Below are 16,191 nucleotides of genomic sequence, written 5' to 3'. Positions count from 1 at the left end.
GGGACTGTGTGTGATTCTATGTGATTGTGTGTGACTAAATGTGACTCTATGTGACTGTGTGTGATTCTATGTGATTGTGTGTGACTATATGTGACTGTGTGTTATTCTATGTGATTGTATGTGACTTGCCTTCTGGTCAGATTACTCATTCCTCACAACACACCTTTACTAATTTTTTTTAAAAAGATTTTTAATTTTTTTAAATTTTATGTACATAGGTGTTTTTCCTGCATGTGTGTCTGTGCACCATGTGTGTGTCTGGCACCCACAGAGGTCAGAAGAGGGCTTTGGATCCCTTAGAATTGGAGTTACAGACAGTTGTGAGCTGACATGGTTGCTGAGAACTGGACCCAGATCACAGGAGAGCAGCATGGTCCATGAACAACAGGGTCAGAGCTCAGCAGAACTGTCACCAACCAGAATATTCTATTTGACATCTCTAGAGATTCAGATTTTGGATCAGGGGCTGAGGTGAGGGTTGTCTCCTTCACTGGACAGGGATTCCTGCTGAAGCCAACAGGAGAGATGAATGGTCTTGACTCAGGGCCAAGACTGCATTTCCGAGTGGTGGTCTGGGGCTGTTTCTGGCTGTTTTTTGGGCGAGGTATACTTGGAACATGAGGGAAGCCCTTGTGACTGCCTCAGACACAGATGGAGACTTTTAGACACCAGACTGGTCTGGGCCTGATTCATTTTGCCCCTGGCCCTGAATTCCACCTCAGTCCTGTCTATTTCTGGTTATACAAATGGAATGCTCAGGGCTCAGTGAGGTGGTGAGAAAGTAGCTATACAAAGCTGAATATTTTTCAGCCTTCAAAATGAGGGCTTTGTTGGCCTAATTTGTTGTGACCAGTCAGGGTTCCCCACAGTCCACCTCTGGCTTGAGGTGGTCTCTTACTTTGACCAGGGTTTGTTCCCGGGGGAGGTTGAAGGAACAATTTCAAACACTTTCAAATGTACTTACTGGAAACTCTCGGATTGGATGAAAGGGTAAAACCTCCTACCAACCATTATTAACATGGAGGGACCAGGCAGACGGCTCAGTGGGTCAAATGCTTGTTATGTAAACATGAGGATCAGACTTGAGATCATTGGTGCCCACGGGCACAGCAGCCTCTGTCTGTGACCCTGGCACTTGGGGCAGAAGCCCAGGGCTCTGTGCTCAGCCAGCCTGGCTGACATTGTGAACTACAGGATCAATAAGATAAACTATCAGAAGAAAAAATAAGGTATAGAAGCAATTGAGGACGGCATTCCAACGTCAACTTCTGGCTTCCCCATGCCCTTGCATTGGTGAGCACACCTGCACGTATGTGTACATACATGTATAACACACACATAATAGTGAAGTGACACACTCATCTCTCCAGCATGTTCCCCACAGTGAAGGGGCAGGGACACTCACAGTCAGATTCAAAGGCCATACAGAAACTCACAAGGCAAGGATGCACACTGGGTTCAAATAGCCAACCTCCATCACTCAAGGAAAAGGGAAGCATGGCTTGGATACAAGATAATACCAAGAAGAACAGGATGTTGGTATCTAAGAATAGCCCCAGATTCTCCAAATAGAGAAGAGTGATAGGATCCTTGGGGTGACATAAAAGGTTCAAAGCATCCAGAGTAGTGACTGGCTCATAGCCAATGCTCAAACGGTGATGACTAATATAATCTCAAATTGGGAACAATCTGGGCAAAATCCAGGAGGAGCATCACTCTATCTATCTACCACTCCATCTGTATTATATTTTTAAAGTTAAATTTGTGTTTGTGTGTATGGGGGCACGTATGTGTGACAGAGCATATGTACATATGCATGTTGATGTCAGACATCAACTTTGGTGTTGTTTCTCAAGGCTCCATCCATATTGGTTTTTGAGATACAGTTTCTCACTGGCCTGAAGCTTTTTAAGTAGCCTAAACTGACTGGCCAATGAGCCCCAGACATCCACCTGTCTCTGTCAGCACAATACCATGCCGAACTTTTTACATAGTTTCATTAGCTTACACATGGGATCATAGAGGTCTTATTGTTCATATGGCCTACCACTATTAATATGTCATAAAGAAAGCAGATTTTAACCATCCTTCACACACACACACACACACACACACACACACACACACACACACACTTTCAGACACACTGTATCTTAGAACTAACATCTTGGGACTAATCAGATTGGTCTGACTTTCCATGCCTCTTGGAAGGAGATGGAAGTTAATAAAAAAGTAGGCAGGGAGAGATGAGACTGGAGGCCAGGATGATATGCAGACTTGGGAAGCAATCCAGTCATTCCCAACAAGCCTGGCATCCCCAGGGATGAAACTGACTGTAGACTTCATGCTAATCACTCAGGGTGGAGTGCTCAGGGTCAGTCTAGGTGGTCACACAGTTATGGAGGGGAGATGGTGGGTGTCCTAGTGTGGGGAGTACACAGTCATTTTTTTCTTTCTGAGATGACCCATCAGAAGTGGTGAGGGAGACAGTCCATTGGCTCATTCCCTAAGTGAATTCTTCCCCAGACTCTTTATCTAAGAGAAGGCCTGACCGTCAAACTGAGACTCAGCCTTGGTTTTGTACACTTTGCACATCTCCCAGGAGCTGCCAGACCAAGCCCTTGTCTGAGGGTCCTAGAGGCACAACTTGGTCCAACAGTCCATTGTTTCAGTCTTGTGTTCTTTCCGTGACAGCCAAATCCAGAAGGGACCAGTAACCGGACTCACAGGCAGAGACCACAGCCACATCTCCAGCTCTTCCGGAAGTGACTGGATATGCCAGAGTAGGAGTGCCATGCTGAAACTGGTTAAAAGCCTCAGACCTGGGGGTTGTGCTGTCCATGGCAGCCTTGGCTCCCATGAGAGAGCCCAGAGAGCATCAGCAACAGGCACCAAATGCCACATCAGCGAAGCTGGCTGGGCTCGGTTGCACAAAGCCAGCTGGTACCAAGACTCCAGTGCTCACTCGGGATAATGGCATCTACAGGCTAGTGGCCTGTACCCAAAGGTCTGAAAGTTCGCATTTGTACCGAGCAGAACGGACTTTCTCAGCTACCACTGCTGCTGATCAACATCGAAAGTCTTCTCCTAAGACGGATTCTAATAGCCCTCCTGTATCTGTAGTCACAGCCTGGCTCCCAGTGCCAGCTTTAGCAAGCCTCTGTCCTCTTTAGCACCACAAGAACTAGCATCTGCTTGCTTCCCAGAACTCTCTGGCCATAGGGATTTGCACACATCTGTTCCTACCTGCTTTCACATTTATCTGCCTCTGGACTTGCCATTCTCTAGAAGACCACACACCCACCTCATGAACACCATGTTCCTATTTAAGGATGTACTCACCCATGCACACTTTTAAACATACCGAGGAACCAGGCCAGCAAGATGGATGGCTCAGGAGGCGAAAGCATTTGCCTTCAACAAGGTTTGTGACTTTAGTTTCAATCCCCAGAACCCACATGGTGAAGAAGAGAACTGACTCTTGAAAGTTGTCCTCTGATTTTCACGTGTGTGTAGAGGCATGTGCATGCCCACACATAAATAAAATATAATACTTTTTAATTCCTAAGAAGTTTACTAAAATTATTAGAATCAGTGAATGAATTCATCAGGGTCATGCAAGATCAATATCCAAAATAATGATATTTCTATATACTATTTATTTATTTACTTACTTACTTATTTATTTATAATTGTGTGTCCCCGTGAAAGCCAAAGGAGGGCTTCAGATCCCCTGGAGGTATAGGAGCATTATAGGCATTTGTGAACCGCCTTATGTGAGTACTAAGAACCAAGCTCTTGTCCTCTATAAGAACAGTACAAAGGCCCTAACTGCTGAGTCTTCTCTCCAGCCCCTTCTACCTGCTTTTAATGAGTAAACTAAAAAGTAACCCCATTTCCAATAGCATCCATACTATTAATAAAATACTAGAAATAAATCAACAAAACAAGCACAGACGTTCTGCCCTGAAGATACAAGGTATTGGTGAAAGAGATTAACAAGCATCTCTACAAATGGCAGAGCATCCCATGTTCATGGACTAGAAGACTTCCTTTTTAACAACGAGATTACTCCCCATGCTGACCTATCCATCCAACAGTCCTGATCTTAGCTGACGTCTTTGTGGACACTGACAGTCAGCCAATCCTAAACTACATATGGAATTGTAAGAGATCCCAAGTCATCCAGACAACTCTGAAGAGAACAAAGTTAGAAGACACACGCACGCTCTCGGTTTCAAACATACTAACAGCCAAGATGGGGGTGGCTTAAAGACAGACATAGATCAATAGCACAGAATTGAGAATCCCTGAATACACTTGCTCATCTACAGTCAATTGATTTGGATGAGAGTGCTAAGACTACCCGATGCTTTTTCAAAAAGTCCTGCTGGGGTTAGGAATGTAGAGTACCAGAAACAAGAAGTTCTTTTTTCCCACACTGCTTGCCGAGGAAGGAGGATCCCAACCTATGATCGTTAATAAGGTGTAAAATGACTTAACACTGCATTTAAAAAGCAAATAAACATAAGTGATGAAAATCTGAATACCAAAACACTCTGGTGCTACCAACTCTCACTAGACAAAAGCAAAATAAACTAAGATGTCTGGAAACTTGAGACTTTAGTGAGGACTTTTTCTGTCATAGGAGTTAGGGACATTGGTATGAAAGATGCCAGCAGCCAAAACACCCAGGTGATGCTCAAAGAGCAGTGATTGTCCTCTCCCAGATCCTCCTCTGAGGCCTTTGTTTTTCTAGAAACCAGACACGGTCATTTCCTTCATCCTACTTTTAGACCAAGAAGCCAGAGAAGAAGGGCAAAGACCGTGCTGCCTAGTTGGACAAGGCATGTGTCTTCAACCCGGAGAAGAACACCACTTTCCTATAGCAAACCTGGCCTTCCTGACTTGGTAGCTCATTATCTCAAGCTCCAAATGATTAATTACAAAGGGTCTTCTGACAGAAAGTGATAAGCTCCAGGTGCAGCAGGCCAAGGGGCCAAGGGAGCTGCTGGCACTCTACGCTGATATTCTAGAAGATTGTTCACCTTTATCCAAGGAATCACCCAGCAACTAGCTACATTGCAAGGACAATGTCTGCATTTCCAAGTTTCCTTAAGGGTAAAATGAATTAAACACTACCCATCTCAGTCTTTAGTGGGACTTTGTAAAGAGTAGATAGAAAAGCAGCTTGAAAGCAATGCCATACAATAGGAACACAATACATTATACAAAGCAACGGGATGCAGTTCAACTCCAGAAAGACATTAGAAGAAAGTTAACAGGGAAATATAATACAGACTGAGTAATGGGTGATAGTAAAGAATCTTTGTTCACTTTCTTAAGTGTAATAATAGCATCATAGTGATCTAACATTTTCAGGACTGTGTTGATATATGGAGAGATATATATGTACATATATATGGATAAAATCATATGATGTCAAGTCTTGCTTTAAAAAACTGAGAAAAGAAAAAAGAGACATAATGTAAGTGGGACAAAATGTTGGGACTAATGAAAAGAACGTAACTATTCATAAGTCTTTCAAGTGCATATTTGAACATCTTCGGCATAAAACAACTTAAGTAAACAATGTAGAATTTTCTAGGGCATTAGTCAGCTTTCTGATGATTACATCCACAGCCCAGAAAAATCTGTTTCCCTCACAAAGCTCTTCCTTTGAGGCCAGGAGAGGCTCCCAGCTGAAAAGAAAAAAAGATAAATGGAACTGCCCTAGGAGAATATTCAGGAAAACTTCAGACTGTCAGGCTCCAGCGTGGGTTTCGTCCTTAGAACTGAATTTTATTCTCTGTGTTGCTACTTAATGTGTAAGTGGTTTTACTTTTTCACACAAAGGTCACAGGGGCTCCTGGGCTTCACACATTTTTGTCATGGGTTTACCAGATGTCCCAAGGACTAAAGAGTAGGATGAGGGAAAGGCTAGAAAGAAGTCATCCTTTTCTCCAAGGTAAGAGCAGTCCAGTGAATCCGGCTCTTATGTGTGAAGTGACCCAGGAAGTGAATGCATCCTCCCTCAAGCCAGTCCCTGGCCAATTAAGTACACAAGACACCACCGCACATTACTAATTCTCCAAAGATGACAAATGGGCTGACACACAGCAAGTGGTGATGTAAGGGAGGGCTCCAGCTAAGAGACAGAGGTTCGAGTCCTCAACACTAAACCAGAACTGTCGAACTTAAGCACTTCAATGTGGAAGGGGAAAGTATCCACTGAGCTGATTTGCGCATCTTTTCAACACCAAGGACTTAGGAGATAAAACCAATTTGGGCGTGTCTGGCATCGTGCATCTCTCATCTGAACTTGCGGTTTCCTAACCACATGAAATAACTCAGTCCCCTGCGCCACGCACTGCACCCCTGCAGTCTGTTTTGTTGTGGTTGGTTGATTGGGAGATTTTCAGTATTCTTTGTCGCGGCAGGACAGGGAGTGATGGAGAGAAAGGAATGTCTGCTTCCTTCAGTCATTTCTATCGGGGTTGAACAGAGTCACTTTAGCCAGGCCACCACACCCTATGGCTCCAAGACTTGGGGAAGGGGCAGAGCGAGGACACCAGTAATGAACAGAGTCCCAGAGTCCGGGTAGGACAGAGGGATCTAAAGGTCTGCGTGTTTGTGGTGCAGGTTTTTTCCTACTGCTCAGTCTCTCTCCTGGATAACGGTGGTGTGAGGTTCCCAGGACGACTTGGGAATGAAGCGGGGACCTTTCTCCCACTGTGTTCATTAATTTCTCTCTCGAGTCTTTCTAGCAGGCTGGGTAAAAAACACAATTGCAAGCTGTGCGCTCTACAGCTGCTGGGCACTAGACCCCATGATGCCCAAAACCACACTCACAGTCACACTTTAGAGTCTTCCCTGCCCCCTCCCCGCCACGAGCTCCTTATATCAAAAGCCAGAACTCTGGCCACCGGCCCAACTTCCAGACGCCCCTTCCCAACTCGGCACCCTCAAAGACATCCAGTGTGCGCCCCAAGGCCCCACGCTCTATCCGGGAGCGCCCAGGGTCCCCAGGAGCAAGCACCCAGTTCCTGGGGTAAATTGACCGCCTTCGGGGACCCTCCCAAGGTGGGACTAGGCAGGGCTGCTGGCATTGGGCGGGGAAGAGGGGGACCTGTCAGCCCGCACGTCCTCCTGCATTCCTGGCCGGAGCTGGCCCATGGGAGGAGGAAAAGAGGGGATGGAGCCTGCGTGCTCCCATTAGCCTTCGGACAGCGAGAGAAAGGGGGTGACCAGGGTCAGCGCTCTTACTTGGCAGTAGGGCTCCGTGGTGGCCAGGCTGGGACTGGGCTCTCAGCAGTGGCCCCTCTCCATGCCGATCGCCGAGGACCCTCTGAGAAGCGAGGCGAAGCGCGGGCTGGAGCGGGCTACAGTTCTGGGCAGGCTTTCGCCCCCGGGGCTTTTAAAGAGAAACTCGACGCAAACCCCTCCCCCGACCCTCGTTCGCCCCGAAGGCGGCCTCCAGTTTAGCCCGGCCTCCACCCTTTGTTGAACTTCCTCGGCTTATCCCGGGACGGGGGGCGGGGGGGGGGGGAGTGCAGCGGAGGGAGGGAGGTGGATCTGCATGGGTTGGGTCTGGCAGCGCTGGGGACCGCGCGTTCCAGACAGCGCACTCTTCTCCAGAAGATTCTGCACCCTCTAACATCTCCGCCCCGCATTCAATTCCCCAGGGTATGGTTTACCAGGATTAAGGCTTACGCTGAATCCAGCCCCTTACCTGAAAACTAAAAGTTGAAGTCAGAACTTTCATTCATCTCGCTCCGGTTTCGCGTCCCTTCTCTGGTAGACGATTCTGAATAGCAAACCCAAACCGCTCGCCTTGCAGCCCGAGGATCACATCTGTGCACTGAAGCAAGGCAGAAAAATGGAGACAAGGGCGGGAGAAGAAGCCAGTCTCTGGAATCTCGTTGGAGTTTAAAACGTTATCACAACTGATAAAATTGAAATTGCCTACGGGAAGAGTGCAGGTCTTTTAAAGGTTCCACAAGCAAGGGGTTAAAAACAAACTAAAAATGAATCAAGCTGGTGTAGAGCCCTGTATCTAAATAACGTCCCTCACAAAACCACCTAGTAACTCTGTTTACAAACGAAAATTCTTTCAAGATAAGGACTGTACCCTAACCAGCTCATAGAGTTTTAATTTGTCAACTTTACTTAAATGCTAAATTCCGCTTAATTTTTTAAATCTTGTAAATGACATCCTTTGAGCAATGCAATTTAGAGAGCCCCAGGATAATTATGTAGCCGAGGTAAAGGTGCCTAATGAACACCCTTGAGTCTAAAGTGTGTGTGTGTGTGTGTGTGTGTTGGAGGCCAGAAATCGACTTTTGGAGTCTTACTAAATCTCCATATTTTTTTTCTTTTTTTAAAAAATGAAAATTTTAAAATTCTTTGAGAGGTCCGTGCACACATACAATGTATTTTGATCGTAATTCTCCCTAACTCCTCCCAGATCCATTCCCTACCTCCCCAGCTTCATTTTCTCTTTGAAAAATAAATTTTGACTCAATGAGCCCCCATTGGTGCTGCCCATCTGTGCGTGGGTGTGGGGCCATCCATGGGAGCCTGGCTGACCTACCAAACAAACCTAAACCAAAATTGACATTCCCTCCCCCAGCAGCCATCCATTCTCAGTAGCTCCTCAGCTGGGTTAGGGGCTGAATAGCCCTTCCCTGCTCCATGCTGGAATGTCGACTGGCCCGGTCTTATGCAGACCTTGTGAAAGCAAACACAGCTACCACAGTGGTCCTGTGGTGTCCAGCAGACACTGCTTCACCCAGCCCTCCTGACCCCCGACTCAGGATCTTGCCGCCCTCTCTTTTTAGATATTCCCTGAGCTTTGGTGAGGAGGGGGTGGGATAGAGATGTCCCATTTATGGCTGAGCACTCCACAGCTGTTTATTCTCTGCACTGCCACCAATTGTGAGTTTCTGGGTTAACTGTAACCCACTGCACAAAGAAGCTTCTCTTATGGGGCTTAAGAGCTGTACTATCTACGTGTAGAGAGAGATGAACGTCAAGGGCAGTTTGTCATAGCAAAATGATAGTAGTAGGTTCACCTCTGGGGCCTATGAGCTAGCTCCCCAGTCATGGATTCTTGGCTTTATTTACAGTACCAGGTATGTGTTTTCTCCTGTGGAGTGAGCCATAAATCCAACCAGAAAGCAGTTGGTTAGCCTCATAACATTTGTACCACTATTACACCCACCCATGGACATATCTTGCCAGGCCTTGTCATTGGATTTCTCAGGGTTCACAGCTGGATAAGACTGTTGTTGACTTTTCTCCCCAGGGAGCCTGTACAGACCTTCCAATACTAGGAAACCAAGCCATCAGAGAGGAAATTTCATTGTCAATACCAACTTGAGTTCTCCATGTCTCCTGACTAAAGTATGTGGTGGCTTTCCATTTCACTGGGGGTCATGTGAGAGACTTTTCCTGGGAAGATATGAGATGCACAATACTTGGTGCCCAAACAGGGACCAACAGAACCAAGGATGAGTTGAGGAGTAGATGCACCACCCCTACAGTGGTTGTTGGGACATCAACTGAAGCTGGCCCACTGAGAGTGGAGCATCCCAGGAGGCAGGACTGCCTTTCTCAGTGTGGCTGAATGACTCCAGGTGCAGTTCACGCCAAGAACATAACAGACCCTGGGTAGGGTACAGCCAGGCAGGCCAGAGCTGAACCAAACAGCTTGGGCTGATCCAACCAAGACCACTAGAGGGAGGAAATGTACAAGGCCCCATGGAAATGCCCCAGGATGAGGATGCCAGACAACTGATACAAATGCTGGGCTCTTTCCTGCTGGATGAGACCTTGATAACACACTTTTTCAAAAAGTCCCTTAGCATTCCAAGACCAGTTCACATTCACTTAGAATGGGCCTTGGAGTGCTGTCCCAAGGTTCCTTTCACAGTCTCCCTGTTTGTCATGGAATGATGGCCCAGGACCTTGTTCTGCTATCCTGCCTGACCTCTGTAAAATGGTTTCATTACATAGATGGCCTGACAATGCTAACTTCTGAGTGCTTTACAGAATTTAAAAAGCATCTAATGTTCAAGGAGTGACTGACACTTGGTCTTCAGAGTTCAGCAGGTTGATGCTGTGTCTCCTCTACTGGTCTCATTCTCAGCCTGTTTCCCTGGCGCCAAAGGAGTAGATGCTTGACGTAGTGTTTAAGGAAAACAGATTTTTTAAGGAGCATCTAAAAGACATGCAGGTGCAACCTAAAGGAAGGAGGATGGGGAATATCCACACAAGATGCAAGGGCCTGGCATAGCTATAAAGTTCTCAGGAGCATTATGGTCTGATATATCATATATATCATATATATATATATTATATATATATTCATATATATAATATATATAATCTTAACTGGGTTACTTTAAGACTTCTACAATAGCCAGTGTCTGTAAATGTAAAAGAGTTTCAGGTATATTTGGACTCCCAGGATACTGGTGGATTTCCATACCCTACCTTACCCAAGTTGTCTGTCTTCTGTATAACTTGACAAAGACGGGTTCTATGTGGGATCAGGACAAAGTATCAAGAGATGTTTGAACCAGCTACGATCTTTGCAAGACAGGCTAAAGAGTCATGTGCCCCAATACTCTAGTAGGGACAACAGATCCAAAAATGACACATACATAATTCAACTTGCCCCATAAGGGACTGGCAAACAGACTATAAGGGGCCTATGCCTATCAGTGAAGGATGCAAATGTGCCCTCACCTGTGAGGCCTCTTACAAGCACGTCTGTGCAAGCGAGCAACAGGGAAAGCCACCATCAAGGGTCTCACCCAACTGAGTGTTAAGTATGGGGACCCACATTAAATTGACAATGACTTGGGTAATCATTTCACCCACCCTGATGTGCAGAGCTGGGCTGAAGACAGACAATGTGCAATGGTTCTTCCACCTACCTTACAGTCGTACTAGCAGGGGGTTAATTGAAAAAAACAATGAGTTATTAAATCAGCAAGGGAACTGGAGAGGGCTGAGCAGGTAAGAGTGCTCGCTGCCCTCTCGGAGGACCAGAGTTCGGTTCTCAGCACCCACGGCTCACAACCACAGCTGTAACTCCAGCTCTAGGGAATTCCTCTGACCTCCTCCGGCACCTTCACCCACATGTGCATACCACACACAAACATCCAAACATGTAATTAAGATTAAATAATAACAGAAAACCATCTAAAGGGCTCAAGCTTAACTGCACAAGAGGGAAGGGGTACTCTGGAGGTTATACAGCTCTTAGATAAAAACCCCAGTACCAGAAGTGGGTTACCGCTATACCCGGCCAGGAAGGCTCCTAAGGCTCCATACACTATGAAGCATTTTCGCTACCGTCAGTTGCGTTCCAGAACCAAACAGAAAGACCCTAGTGATGAAGACACCATATACTTTGGTTACAGGACATGCGAAAATAAAGCAGAGATTGAGCTGACTTTGATGGCGTCCTATGCAAGGTCTATGTGGACGGCTGCAGGAAGAATGCTCGGTCCGTCACAATCCTGCTCAGGCACGCATCTCGTGTGTTGCAGTACTGAAATGCCAGGCAAGCTGTCCCTGCTTGGACAGTAGTAGCATGACGATAATGGCTACAACCTGCCGTGGGATAATGCAGAAACCTCCGCCTACAACAACCAGCAGCTTTTTTGACTGGGTTTGAGACTCCACAGCAAGGAGTTCATGCAGGGAGTTCACGTCTGGTACTGTAAGCCTAGTACCTGACCTGGTGACTGGGGAGACCATAGGCCTCTCTTAGGGGATGATTGCTATTATTGATCACACTGTTGCTGTCCCCTGCAATCCATCATGGAAGGCAACTTCCATTCACCATGGATGGTATACTGCAGGACTCATAACCAATGATGGGTTACTGTCTCGAGTGTTACTTGGCGGAGGAGGGCCCTGTCCACTGTGGGTGCCATTCCCTAGGCAGGGAGTGCTGAGCTGGATAAGAAAGCCGGCCAAGCTTGAGCCTGTGAGTGAACCAGCTGCTAACAGATTCCTCCGTGGTTTCTACTTCAAGGGCTCATTTGAGTTCCCGCCCTGCCCTCCCCAATGTTGGATGTATCCTATAGACTGAAAGACCCCTTGCTTTCGATAGTCGCTTTTGGTCAGGGTATTTTTTTTTTTATCAAAGTAACAGAAAGGAAACTGTAACAGGTGGGGAAGCTCCTGAGACTCAGGAAGTAAACAAACTTCACAAGTCCGGGGACACCGAAACTTGCAAGAGGTGCTCCCCCTCCCCCGCTCCCACCTACCTCCCCACTCTCACCCCCCCCCACACTCCCACCCCACCTGTCACTTAAGGTTCTAGAAACAGAAAACATCTGCCTGCAGAAAAGACTCAGAGCAGCCCAGCCACTCTGGCAAAGGAAGAAGAGACAGTACCGATGACTGAGGCCACCTTCAGTTAGACCGAAACTCCACACATGCTCATGCTTTTCTAGCAGCACCCTTTGGGAGGAATCATCCCAAGAGTTTTCTCATAGCTGGTTCAGTCCACTTAGACGGTTCTACAGACTTATCATCACTTTCCCACTTACCTAACAAACCATTGCAGCGGCTTCTTGTCCCACAGCAGGGGCCACTGCCAGGGCCACTCTTAACCCCACCACCACTGCTGTCCCCACCAAGTTTGAGCACTCGCTGCTCCTCCAGAGGACCCAAGTTTCGCTCCTAGCACCCATGTTAAGTGGCCCATGACCTTCCAGAACTGTGGTTCCAGGGGAATCCAATGCTGCTGGCCTCCACAGGAACATGTAGACTCATGCCTACACCCACACAGACCAATACAATACACATAATTAAACATAATTTTGAAATTAAATTTAAAAACGAAGTAAGCTGGTTTGCTTATTTTGCTAATTTGAAAGAATTTCCTGGAGCTGGAGAGATGGATCAGTGGTTAGAGCACCAGCTGCTCTTACAGAGGACCAAGGTTCAATTCTTAACACCCACATGGTGGCTCATAATGATTGGTAACTCTAGTTCCAAAGGATCCGATGCCCTCTTCGGGTCTTCATGGGCATCGGGTATGCATGTGGTGCATACAATACCCAAACAAAATGTTCATACTCATAAAGTTAGATAAATAAATCTTTTTAAAAATCTCCATTGAAAATGAAACTGTTAGGTGGCTGCATGAGCTACATTATTTAGATTAGGGATATGAGGAAGGCTAATGTGGTTAAACTCAACATTGCAAATGTTCTAGCCCTAAATCAACACGGTTTATTGTTTTTAACATCCTTGTTGGCAACGTCTTTATTAAAGCAAGCACTATTTTTGTAGGCAATTTTGATTGTATCAGTTGCGGTAAGGTTTTACTCCCGTACAGATTCTGAGGAGTGGCTTCCCATGGTCCCTTAATTTTTCCTGTCTTCCTACGGTGACTCACTCTGACCTGCCCCCAGTGTGAACCCCAGAGCCAGGAATGTTATTATGTCTTTTTGAACAATGTCCACTCCCCCCCCCCCACCGTTGGATCTTTAATCCCATGAGTATAGGGCTTGCTAACCCTGACCCTGACATGAAGCAAAAGACCTTAGAGGTCACAGGATCCAAAACCTTTCCTTTACAAAGGAGAAAGCTGCTCCCCAGCGGGAAGAGAGGCTTGTTTCATCTGTCAGTAGCAGCATGGTGGGAAAACAGCCCGGGAGCCAAGGCCTGCAAACTGAGGCCTTCCTTTCCGCTTTCCCCTTTCTCTGTCACCTCTATAAACCCAATCCTTGACTCCTCAATGTTTATGAGAAAGTTTTCCTAAGGAGACCCCACCACCACACACACACACACACAAACCCATGCTCTTACTTACCCCAAATAGAACACCCACAACAAAACAAAGTAATGATTGAGCCAAAGTCCAACTTGGTGAGCCAATGAGTTTTATTGGGGTTAATGGTTGATGTGGGAGGGCCCAGCCAATTTGGGCAGTGCCACCCCTGGGCAGCTGGCCCTGGACTATATGAGAAAACGGGCTGAGCAAGCCATGCAAAGTGAGCATAATTCCACTCTGGTTCCTGCTTCAGTTCCTGACTCCATGGTCCTGCTTTGAGCTCCTGCCCTGACCTCCTTCGTTGACGGACTGTGATATGGAAGAATACACCAAATAGATCCTTTCCTCCCCAAGCGGTTTGCAACAACAGAAACAAACCAAGACAAAGGTGCCACCTACTGCGGCTTGCGTCTGTTTGATGCCCACATACGGCTGCTGCTGCTGAAAGTGTTGCTGCCCCAAGTGCTGGGGTCTGTGAGGAGCAGCAGACTCAGGCCAGAGTCACAGAGCCAGGCTGCTGAAGGCAGCAGCCTGAAAGGTCCTTTCCTTTCATTCATTCTTTCTTTCTTTTTTCAAGTCAGGGTTTCTCCGTATAGCTTTGTACCTTTCCTGGAACTCACTTGGTAGCCCAGGCTGGCCTCGAGCTCACAGAGATCTGCCTGCCTCTGCCTCCCGAGTGCTGGCATTAAAGGCATGCGCCACCACCACCCGGTTCTGAAAGATCCTTTTCAAAGACCACTCTATTCAGGCAGAGATGGGATTCTTGGCTTCACTGCAGGATGAGCTAGCATGAGGCAGAGCCGGAATTTATTATGAAGAGATTTTGGGGGACCAGCAAGACAGCTGAGTGGGTAATGATGCCTGCTGCTAAGCCTGCTGACCTGAGTTAGAGCCCCACGTGGTGAAGGGAGAAAACTGACTCCTACAAGTTGTTCTCTGACCTCCCTAACAGATGCCATTACATGTGCATGCTCACTAAACACAAACACTAAGTAAATATTAGAGACTGAAGTTGAATGTCAAGGTCAGGGTTAGCAAGCTCCACACTCATGGGATTAAACAATACCTAGACTAGAAAGGGAGGCATTCAGGGAAAGAATAACACACAGCCAAATGTGGAAGTGTGCTGTGAGCTTCTCAGGAAAGAGTCACACTTGAAGTGTCCTGGAAGTAGCTATATATACAATTTCAGTGGCTCTCAAATTACACATTTTTTTTTTTTTTGAGACAAGTCTTACTATGTAGTGCTGGCTGACGTGGAATTCACAGAGATTCACCTGCCTCTGCCTTCTCGGTGTTGGCATTAAAGGTGTGCACACCAAGCTAAATCTTCTCAAGTTACATTTTGAAGGCTTGCTAAGGGACTTTCTATTGTCTCATTTTTAATAAATAAGATTGCAGAGTGTCTCCAGAGGTGCCTTGGATAGATCTGCAATCTATGGATCATAAAGGGATTAAGATATACGGCAAACGAGATTCCTTGTAAGATTCCCAGAAATATTTGTGGCTTAGAAAGGAGAAAAGCCCCGGGCAGTGGTGGCGCACGCCTTTAATCCCAGCACTCGGGAGGCAGAGCCAGGCAGATCTCTGTGAGTTCGAGGCCAGCCTGGGCTACCAAGTGAGTTCCAGGAAAGGCACAAAGCTACACAGAGAAACCCTGTCTCGGAAAAACAAAAAAACAAACAAACAAAAAGAAAAAAGAAAGGAGAAAAGCCATACTCCATCTTGTACACGTGGGCCTGAAGCATGAGTTTATGGCTACTTCAGCGTTCTTATCTGAAACATCTCTATCCCAAAGGAATGTTATCTCTATGTAGGCAGGCTTCACAGAACTGTTTCCCATGCTGGTCTCTCAGCTGGTGGGAGGTTGGGAGCAGACTCCAGGGCAGTGCCTCTCAACCTTCCTAATGCTTGAATACAGTCCCTCATGTTGCGGGGACCCCCAGTCATAAAATTATTGCATTGCTACTTCACAACTGTAATTTTGCTGCTGTTATGAATTGTGATGTAAATGTCTGATTTGCAGGATATCTGATATGTGACCCCTGAAAGGGTTGTTTGAACCCCAAAGGGGTCATGGCACACATGTTGAGAAGCACTTGCTCTACGGTGAGACACAACTTTTTTTTCCCTTTCCATTTTCCTTCTCTTTCTGTCCTGACACAGGCCCACTGGAGGTTGAAATCGGGAGTGAAAAGCTCCCAGTCTGAGTTGCCTATACCCAGGAACCTCTGGCATCTAAAGCCCGGACCAATGGGCCCTTGGTTCTCAGGGCTTAACGCTGTCTGCCTCTGTGTCTACCAGTTCAGCCACTAGATCTTGGGCACTCAAGGGGGTTCTAATGCCCCTTCACATTATCTTCCTATTAACCTCTGCAGCCACCCTGG

At 46.7% G+C, this 16,191-nt stretch overlaps 1 protein-coding gene across 6 annotated transcripts in view; it reads right to left on the bottom strand.

Moving 5' to 3' along the window:
* Positions 1–13,891, bottom strand: part of Loxl2 (lysyl oxidase like 2) — an 89,104-nt gene extending 75,213 nt beyond the window's left edge. For 2 of the 6 annotated variants that reach the window (XM_076545272.1, XM_076545273.1), the window contains exon 1: positions 7,267–7,406. The gene's annotated coding sequence lies outside the window, so the exon portion shown is untranslated. Of the gene's footprint in view, positions 1–7,266; positions 7,525–7,732; positions 7,863–13,843 lie in introns of those variants that run through there. The other 4 variants (XM_042285080.2, XM_076545275.1, XM_016004951.3 and 1 more) reach the window with 4 other exon arrangements.
* Between the last annotated feature and the right edge of the window lie 2,300 nt (positions 13,892–16,191).

The sequence above is a fragment of the Peromyscus maniculatus genome, chromosome 9 (assembly GCF_049852395.1).
Source record: "Peromyscus maniculatus bairdii isolate BWxNUB_F1_BW_parent chromosome 9, HU_Pman_BW_mat_3.1, whole genome shotgun sequence".
NCBI classification, from domain to species: domain Eukaryota; kingdom Metazoa; phylum Chordata; class Mammalia; order Rodentia; family Cricetidae; genus Peromyscus; species Peromyscus maniculatus.
Note: the sequence above shows the minus strand (reverse complement) of the source record. Positions and strands in the feature narration are given on the sequence as shown.